Raw genomic sequence first — 11,070 nt, forward strand, 5'->3', positions numbered from 1 at the left:
AAAGGGAACATCACATGATAACCAAAGGATCACTTGAATGTCATTCGTGTAATCATAGGGGTCGATATGTCTTGATAACCCACAAGTATAGGGGATCGCAACAGTTTTCGAGGGTAGAGTATTTAGCCCAAATTTATTGATTCGACACAAGGGGAGCCAAAGAATATTTGCAAGTATTAGCAGTTGAGTTGTCAATTCAACAACACCTGGAAACTTAATATATGCAACAGAGTGATCAGTAGCACAGTAATATGATGGTTTCATAGCAGTAGTAACAGTGACAGCAGTGATTTTGTAGCAATTGTAACGGCAACACCAACAGTAGTAACTTAGCAGAGATCAATATAGGAAAAACTCGTAGGCATTGGATCGGTGACATATGGTGGATGACATTTATCATGTAACAGTTATAACCTAGGGCGACACAGAACTAGCTCCAATTCATCAATGTAATATAGGCACGTATTCTGTGTATAGTCATACGTGCTTGCGATAAGAACTTGCATGACATCTTTTGTCCTACCCTCCCGTGGTAGCGGGGTCCATATGGAAACTCTTTTGTTCTTGTTTCTATATGTATGCTTAAATAGCAACCATGATTTCAACAATGATCATAACTAACCACACTCATGATAACTCTTAGAAACTCCATTCACTCATATCAATGGCATAATCAACTAGCGAGCAATAATAAGATATCTCCAATGCCAACAATTTGTCAAAACAATCATGATACAATATGACAATAGTGGTATCTCGCTAGCCCTTTCTGAGACCGCAAAACATAAATGCATAGCACCTTCAAGGTTCAAGGAGCGACTAAACATTATAATTCATGGTAGAAGAGATCCAGTCATGCTAACACACAACATCGACTATTTACAATGCATGGGAATGACAATAGTACTCTCAGGTCTGGTGCTTATATGAGAAGGTGATGACTCAACATAAAAATAAATAGATAGGCCATTCATAGAGGGGAGCATTGATTTGCAGAGGTGCCAGAGCTCATAGTTTAAAACAAAGATAAATTTAATTTTGGGAGGCATGCTTTTCCTGTCAATGTCACGACCAAGAGTATTCAATATCTTTCATACTAAACACATTATAGGTGGTTCCCAAACAGAAAATAAATTATACTCCCCTTCATTAAGATAGTGCTTCTTCCGTTGAAGTACTCCCCTTCATTAGGATTTTGTCCTTCCGTGAGAGATTTGCTTTTTCATTATTCTTGCATTTCTGTAGTTTTGATGTTTTAGCATTTTAATAGTTCGGGACTGGGCATCCCTATTACCACCATTCTCTCGTGCAATGACAAGTGAATAAACACTCATTGTGAGAATAACACACTTAGCATGGAAGATATTGACCACCCCCTGTCGCTCCATGAGCGGTACGGGCACACAAAACAGATGTTCATTTGAATTTATAGTTGGCACATGCAAATTTACTTGGAACGGCAGGGTAATACCGTGTATAGGTAGATATAGTGGACTCATCTGGAATAACTGGTTTAAGGGTTTCGGATGTACAAGCAATATTCCCGCTTAGTACAGGTGAAGGCTAGCAAATTTTAGATTGGGAAGCGACCAGCTAGAGAGCGAATCCGGTCATAAACATGCACCATAAATAATCATCATTGTATACTAGCATGAGTTCGATATAGACACCACGAACATAAATATCATCGAGGCTATGTTGGTTTTGAATCAACTACATGCGTGAACATGTGCCATGTTAAGCCACTTGAAACATTCAGAGGAGGATACCATATCATCATACTACATCACAGTCATTTTAATGCATGTTGACACTCAAGATAAATCATTATCCAATCCTAACTACTTAAGCATGGCATGAGCAATTATAATCTCTAAGGGTCATCACAAACATGTTTAATCATGACATGCTGAATCATGGATACTGAGTTAAACATATTTACAAAGACAAAAACAGTTAAGTTCCTACCCACTTTTCGTTGCCATAGTCAATTCATCAAATTATCGTCATTATTGCATTTCACTTGCACAACCGAATGATATGAAAATAATAATAGTGCAAGAGTGTTGTGGACTAAGCTGGAATATGCAAGCATTTTATTCAAAGGAGAAGACAAGGCAAAATGGGCTCTTTGTTAGATAAACAATAATTCATATGAGAGCCACTCAACATTTTCATCGTGATCTTCTCCTTGCAACGACTCAACAAAAGAAAAGAATTTCAGAGAAACACACTAAAATATTTTTGGAGTTTTCGTTTTTCTGAAGAAAACAAAAATAACAAGGAAGAAAAACAAAAAACAAGAAAACTATTTATACGGGAAAGCTCCCAACAAGCAAACGAAGAAACGAGAAATCTTTTTGGGTTTTCTTTAAATACTACAAAGGAATGACAATTTAAGCTAGAAAGAAAAACCAAAAAAAGCGAGAAATATTTTTGGGTTTTCTAAAGTTTTTCAGACACGGAAGAAGAAAGCGAGAAAAATAAAACTAGCATGGATGGTATAACGAAAAAGTGTGAACACCGACAACTGGAATGAAATGTGTGAACATGAATATAATGTCGGTGAGGAACACGTACTCCCCCAAGCTTAGGCTTTTGCCTAGCTTGGTCTATGGCCATGGATGTGATGGATAATGATCGAAATGATAGCTCGTAGAGGCATTCCAAGCCGCCTCCTCGGACTGTCATGTGGCCTCGACAGCTGCATTATACTCGTTCACCTCGCTCTCTGTTGGAAAATATCTTTCTTTCTGCTGAAAATCAAAAAGAACAGGAGCAGGCAGAACAACATACAAGGGGTTCCGTTTGTTAAAAATTATTTTATACTCATAAGGTGGCTCAGCACTTGTCAAAAACTTATGTTCCTTCATTGCTTTGGCATTCAAATATTTGTAAGGTATGAGGGGGTCGTTGAATTTGTGCACTACCCCGAACCGTGCAGCCAAGCGTGAGGCATAAATTCCTCCATATAAATCACCACCACTCGCATTACGCTGAAGCCTACGTGCAACAATAGCCCCAAGATTATAATTTTGAGCACCAGTTATAGCTGTATGAATAAGACTAGGATCAGGGGCACAAAGAGCACTACACTCTTGCTTGCCAACTATGCATTTCCCATTGAAAAGTGCAAAGTGCCGGATAGAGGGAAAATGAATACTACTAATCCTAGCTTGCGTAACTCTCCTATCTTCGCCATTGCAAAGACTAGTGAGGAAAAATGCATACTCAGCTGGTTGTGGTACCTCTACCGAGCCCCAACGTGGAATTTTGCATGCATCACAAAATTCATCTAGAGACATGGTATAGGAGCTCTCATAGAGGCGAAATGAAACTCTAAATGTGTGCGGGTGGTACATAAAATTCCGAGTGAATGTACGAGTAAGGTTGTAGAACTGTTGTGGCTTATCTGCGACAAAGGCGGAGAGGCCGGCATTGTGAATATATTGGTAAAATTCTTCCTTAATGCCTATCTCTGTCATGAACTCATTGCACGGCCACCGACACGATTCCATATCGGCCTATCGCACTGAACTTACCCTTGGTTCCTCGTATGATTGGCGTGTTGAGCTTTCACCCAGGGAGGTTTCAGAGGACCTCTGCCTCGAGGAACTTCTCCTAAAGAAATTCATGTCTGCGTACAATTTTCTGATATTTTTGGTACACCAAATGACATCAACAAAACTTAACAAGATTGATAGCAACTACTCATATGGAGGTCTAGAGGCTATAACAAGCATTCAGACTACTTGAAACTCAAAGAATTCAATATGCAAGCTCATTTGTTGTAGCACCAAGAGCAACTAATTATGCAAAATATAAACCATTAGAACAAAAACTAATTGGAGGAATGGGGGAGTCACATACCAAGGAGCAATTCCCCAAAATAGCTTTGGAAACGGAGCTCCGAACAAAAAGATCAAAAAATCGAGTGTATGAGCAAGAACATGGGGTGAGAGCTGCTGGAGATTTTTTTCTGGAGGAGGAAGAAGAAGTGGGTGCGAAGGGATAAGTGAGAGGGGCCCCGTGGGGCCCACATGTCACCAGGGCGCGCCTGGGGTGTGAGGCGCGCCCTCGTGTCATGTGGACATCTGGGGCACTCCCCGGGGTGATTTCAGTGCCAAATATTTTTAAATATCCCACAAAAATTTGTGTAAATTTTTATTGCATTTTGAGTACTTTTATTTCTAGGCACTTTTTATTGCATGGATAAATTAGAAAGCAGGATAATCATGGCATTATATTTTATTTAACCAAGAAAAACAGAAAATGAAAAGTAGGTACAGAAGGTTGTGCCTACTAAATTCATCGACAACATGCCCATCAAAAGAATCCATCAATAAGGTTGATCAAGTCTTATTAACGAACCTCTTCCGAGTAACATGAAACCGAAGAACTTTCGTAAAACACTAAGTTACCTCAACGGGGATATGCACACATCCCCGACAATGAGAATATCACATTTCTTATTGACAGTGGGAATAGGGAATTGAAAACTTCCGAAAGTAATTGTCAGAGATTTTTCAATAATATTGATACCATTGACTTGAAATTGTTTCTTCGGGAAATGAACCGTATGCTTAGTACCATTGATATGAAAAGTGACCTTGCTTTTGTTGCAATCAATAACAGCCCCTGTAGTATTCAAGAAGGGTCTGCCAAGGATAATTGACATGTTGTCATCCTCGGGCATATCAAGTATAACAAAGTCTGTCAGAATAGTAACATTTGCACCTACAACAGGCACATCCTTACAAACACCGATAGGTATGCCTGTTGACTTGTCAGCCATTTGCAATGATATTTTAGTGGGAGTGAGTTTGTCCAAATCAAGTCTTTTATATAAAGAGAAAGGCATAACACTAACATCAGCTCCTAAATTACACAAAGCAGTTTTAACATAATTTTTCTTAATGGAACAAGGTATAGTTTTCCGGGATCTCTCAATTTCTTTGGTATTCCACCCTTGAAAGAATAGTTTGCAAGCATGGTGGAGATTTCAGTTTCAGGTATCTTTTTTTTGTTTGTGACTATGTCTCTTTCATTTATTTAGCATAAGGAGGCATCTTGATCATATCAGTCAAGCGAGTACGCAAGAAGACTGGCCTCAACATTTCAGCAAAGCGTTCAAAATCTTCATTATCCTTTTTCTTGGATGGTTTAGGGGGATAGGGCATGGTTTTCTGAACCCATGGTTCTGTTTCTTTACCATGTTTTCTAGCAATAAAATCTCTTTTATCATAGCGTTTGTTCTTAGAAGGTGGGTTATCAAGATCAATAGCTGGTTCTATTTCAACATCATTGTCTATTTCTTTATCATTATCTGACTGGGTATCCTCATGAACATCTTCATTATTATCATCATCAAGTGGTTGTTCATTACCAGATTGTGTTTCAACATCAGAGATAGAAACATCATTACTCTCTTCCAAAGGTTTTTCTACTTCAGCCTTCAGGTTCACTAGAAGTATGCAGAGTCCTATCATTTTTCTTTTTATTTTTCTTTCTAGAAGAGCTAGGTGCATCTACATTACTTCTTTGAGAGTCTTGTTCAATTCTTTTTGGGTGACTTTCAGGAAACAATGGCTCCTGAGTCACTCTACCTCCTCTAGTCATTACTCTAACAACATGATCATGCATATTGTTGTTCATTTCATCAAGCAATTCACTTTGAGATTTAGTGACTTGTTCTAATTGCGTTTGAACCATAGAAGCATTCTTACTAACACACTTAACATCATTAGCAATTCTAAACAACAAGCCACTCAAGCGATCAATCATAATAGAGTTTCGTTTCAACTGGTTCATAACATTGGCATTGAAATGTTCTTGCTTGATAATATAGTTGTCAAATTCATTCAAGCATTGTTCAGGAGATTTATTATAAGGAATATCACCTTTATCAAACTTTAAGAGAGAATTTACCTCTACTACCTGTGTCGGTTTATCGAGACCATGTATTTCTTCAATAGGTGATAAATTCTTAACATCTTCAGCTTTAATATTTTTTCCTTCATACTCTTCTTTGCTTCTTGCCTATCCTCGGGACTTAGATGTAAAATACCCCACTTCTTCGGAGTGGGTTTAGGCGGTGGTTCGGGAAGTGTCCATTCATTATCATTTTTCAACATATTATTCAATAATCCCTCAGCTTGTTTAATAGTTATTTCCCTAAAAACACAACCAACACAACTATCTAGGTAGTCCCTAGAAGCATCGGTTAGTCCATTATAGAAGATATCAAGTATTTCATTTGTCTTAAAAGGATGATCAGGCAAAGCATTAAGTAATTGGCGAAGCCTCCCCCAAGATTGTGGGAGACTCTCTTCTTTAATTTGCACAAAGTTAAATATTTCATGTAAAGCAGCTTGTTTCTTATGAGCGGGAAAATATTTTGCAGAGAATAATTAAATCATATCCTGGGGACTACTCACACAACCAGGAGCAAGAGTATTATACCAATCTTTAGCATCACCCTTTAGCGAGAAAGGAAACAACTTAAGAACATAGTAATAGCGAATTTTGTCCTCATGAGCAAATAGCGTGGCTATATCATTTAATTTAGCGAGGTGTGCCACAACGATTTCAGTTTCATAACCGTGAAAAGGATCATATTCAACCAAAATGATTAACTCAGGATCAACAGAAATTCATAATCTTTATCAGTAACAAATATGGGAGAGGTAGCAAACTTAGGATCATATTTCATTCTCTCCCTCGTAGATTTGTCTCTTTCAGCAAGCATAGCAATAAGTTCATGTCTATCATTACAAGAAAGAATAGCTAGAGCGGTATCTTTATCAAAGCACTCTTCATCTATACCTACTAATAAAGCAATGCGCGTTTCTCCGATTTTTTCATCCGTTCACCGTCGAAAAGATTTTTTTCTATCCGAGGTGGTACTAAAATTTTGTGCGTTCGTCTATTAGAAAAAGAAAACGTCAGAATTTGGTAGGTGGCCGCCCTCATTGTGGCCCAGCACAGCCAGCCCATTCTTTTTCTGCCCACGCAGCTGAGGAAAATCCTATTTGCCGCACTGGGCGGCAAATAGTGGAAATTCGCTCACTGTTTTCTTTTTTGTGTTGTGTTTCTATTTTCCTTTTTTGCTCCTTTCTCTTTTTTCTGTTTCTTTTTTCTTTTATCCCTTTCAAGTTTATTATCTTTTCCCCTTTTTGCGTAAATTGAAACTGTTCAAAAATATCATAATTCAAAAAAATCAAATAATTGAAAAAAGTACAGAATAAAAAAACATTTTAAAAAATGTTCAAAACTTTAAATATTTGTTTTCGTTCCAAAATTGGTTCAACTTTTAAGAAATTGTTCCATTTTCTTTGTGCTTTCCAAAGCTATTCGAGATTTTCCAAAAAAATGCATTTAAAAAATGTTCCAAGTACGAAACACGTTCTTATTTCAGTGAAATGTTCACAAATTTAACATAAAGTCTGAGTTTAAAGAAACACATTTTCTAAAATTGTTCTGAATTTTAAAATATTATTCCTATTTTAAAAAAATTTAACAAATTTAAAAAAACTCATGTTTTTCGTACGTGGGCCGCCCTCATTGTGGCCCAGCAAAGCCAGCCCATTTTTTTTCCTGCCCACGCTGCTGGAAAAAAAACCTATTTGTCACATCGGCCGAAAAATAGTTGCAAATTTGCTGGGTTTTTTTTGTGTTGTGTTCCCATTTTTCTTTTTCTGTTTATTTCTCTTTTTTCCGGTTTCTTTTTTCCTTTCAAGTTTTTTTCTTTTCCTCTTTTTGCGTAAATTAAAAATGTTAAAAAAGTTCATAATTGGAGAATATCAAATAATTGAAAAAAGTACATAATTCCAAAAAAATCCCGTTACCCAAAATATTGAAACTTTAAATCTTTGTTTTCGTTCCAAAATCGGTCCAATTTTTTAAAAAATTGTTCCATTTTCTTTATTTTTTCCAAGTTGTTTGAGATTTTTCAAAAAAATTATGTCTAAAAAAAGTTCGATGTACGAAAAATGTTCTTATTACAGTGTAATGTTCGCGAATTCAACATAATGTCCGAGTTAAAGTGACATATTTTCTATAATTGTTCTGAATGTTCAAAACATTATTCCATTTTCAAAAATTGTTTGCAAATTTGAAAAAAAATCAAGTTTTTATAGAGGTTCATGTTTTCAAATAAAACTGTGAATTTTAAATGTTTCAAATTTTGTTGTGTATTTCCAAAATGTACATAATTTCAAAAAAAATCAGGATTTCCAAAATTATTCATGTTGCCACGAATATTTAGCAATTTATATATTTTAAAAATATTCAACAAAATCTGAAATTGTTTCCAATTTGAAATTGTAGTATGTTTTCTAAATATTCGAGCTCACCATTGGTTAGTACGACTCCGTAGAAGTTCAAAGGGACAAAGAATTAACCTGTCAATTTATTTTTAGAATCATAACTCAGTTGTATCTAACGGAATAACTGTAAACTAGCTACAATTTCTAAATGTGGTGTCATCTTAAGATAGAGGAGATGGACCGGAGAGGGGGCCTGAGAAATGCTTATTAGGCTAGAGGCGTATAGTTTTTGTTCTCTCGTTGCAACGCACAAGCATATTTGCTAGTTAGGTTTTCCAACTCTAGTAGGAGGGATAGGCATATCAGGTGAATCACAATTTTCAGTAGTTTCAGCATGTTCAATTTCATTGACTCTATCAAGTTGTTCAGTAAGAAATTCACCAAGTGGCATATCAGGCAAAGTACTAGCATCATCATGAGTATCATGCATAGCAGAAGTAGCATCATCAATAACTTGAGATATCTCAGAATTAATAGCAGATGGTGGTGTTGCAAATTTACTCATAACAGAAGGTGAATCAAGTGCAGAGCTAAATGGCATTTCCTTACCTCCCCTCATTTTAGAGGGAAAGATTTCAGTCTTTTTGTCTTTCAGATTTTTCATAGTGATCAGCAGATATAAATCCCAAGTGACTTAGCAAATAAAGCTATGCTCCCCGGCAACGGCGCCAGAAAAAGGTCTTGATAACCCACAAGTATAGGGGATCGCAACAGTTTTCGAGGGTAGAGTATTCAACCCTAATTTATTGATTCGACACAGGGGATCCAAAGAATATTTGCAAGTATTAGCAGTTGAGTTGTCAATTCAACCACACCTGGAAACTTAATATCTGCAGCAGAGTGATCAATGGCACAGTAATATGATGGTTTGATAGCAGTAGCAAACAGTAGCATCAGTAGTAACAGTGACAATAGTGATTTTGTAGCAGTTGTAACGGCAGCAGCAACAGTAGTAACTTAGCAGAGATCAATATAGGAAAAACTCGTTGGCATTGGATCGGTGACATATGGTGGATGACAGTTATCATGTAACGGTTATAACCTAGGGCGACACAGAACTAGCTCCAATTCATCAATGTAATGTAGGCATGTATTCCATATATAGTCATACGTGCTTGCGATAAGAACTTGCATGACATCTTTTGTCCTACCCCCTCATGGCAGCGGGGTCCATATGGAAACTAAGGGATATTAAGGCCTCCTTTTAATAGAGAACTGGAACAAAGCATTAACACATAGTGAATACATGAACTCCTCAAACTACGGTAATCACCGGAAAGAATGCCCATTATTGTCACTTCAGGGTATGTGGATCATAACACGTAGTAGGTGACTATAACTTGCAAGATCGGATTGAAATAATCATGAAAACATAATAGGTTCAGATCTGAAATCATGGCACTCGGGCCCTAGTGACAAGCATTAAGCATAGCAAAGTCATAGCAATATCAATCTCCGAACATAGTGGATACTAGGGATCAAGCCCTAACAAAACTAACTCGATTACATGATAAATATCATCCAACCCATCACTGTCCAACAAGCCTACGAAGGAATTACTCACGCCCGGTGGTGAGCATCATGAGATTGGCGATGAAGAAGGGTGATGATGATGATGATGGCGACGAATCCCCCTCTCCAGAGTCCCGAACGGACTCCAGATCAAACCTCCTTATGAAGAATAGGAGGTGGCGGCGGCTCCGTCTCGTGAAAAGCGATGAAACTTTTTTCTTATTTTTCTCTCCGGAAATGTGAATTTGTAGTCTAAGAATTAGGGTCGGCGGAGCCACGAGGGCCCCACATGCCACCAGGGCACGCCTGGGGTCTGGGGCGCGCCCTGGTGTCATGTGGACCCAGGGTGGCCCCCCTCCGGTGGTTCTTCGCTCCAATAATTTATTAATTTTTATATATCATATAAAAAATTCGCAGAAAGTTTCGTCCAATTCTGAGAACTTTTATTTCTGCACAAAAACAACTCCATTGCAATTCTGCTGAAAACAGCGTTAGTCCAGGTTAGTTCCATTCAAATCATGCAAATCAGGGGCCAAAACAAGGGCAAAAGTGTTTGGAAAAGTAGATACGTTGGAGACGTATCAATATGGACGTCCACGGTTCCGCTATCGGTCATTGAACGAAGGAGTTTCATTCATGTCTATGTTTTACAGAACCTATGGGGTCACAAGCTTAAGGTAATCATGATCTGCTGAGTGGTAGTAGGACGAGAGTATCGAGGATTTATTTGTGGATTTTTTCATTAATATTCAGAATAGTTTCGAGAGAAACCGGAAGCGTTTCAGGGACACCGGAAGGGTTTCAGAGTTTATCGGGCAATATCGAGTGTTAAATGCTCCTGGAGGTGTTAAATTATATATAATATGCTCTAGTAATTTTTAGAGGGATTTTATATTTATTGGTGGAAGGAATATTGGGCCACCTTGGCCCAAAGGAAGTGGCGCCTCCTCCCTTCTCCTTGTGGTGGGGGGGGGGGAATTGGAGAGGGGGAGGAGTCCAACTACTCCTCCCTTGGCCGGCGCCCTGAGGGCCTTTCCCTCCTGGGTGGTTGCCTCCCCCTTCCCCTCCCCCTCTAACCTATATATAGTGGAGGATTTTTCCCTTTGGGACATACAAGTTTTGAGCCTCCTCTTGTTCCTCTGGTTCTAATCTAGTTGATCCTAGTTGATCAATTATAGCTTGACCTAGATCCTCTAATCCTCATAATCAGAAGCCCAGTGTAGTTCTAATC

Source organism: Triticum aestivum, chromosome 3D (assembly GCF_018294505.1).
Source record: "Triticum aestivum cultivar Chinese Spring chromosome 3D, IWGSC CS RefSeq v2.1, whole genome shotgun sequence".
Taxonomy (NCBI): Eukaryota; Viridiplantae; Streptophyta; class Magnoliopsida; order Poales; family Poaceae; genus Triticum; species Triticum aestivum.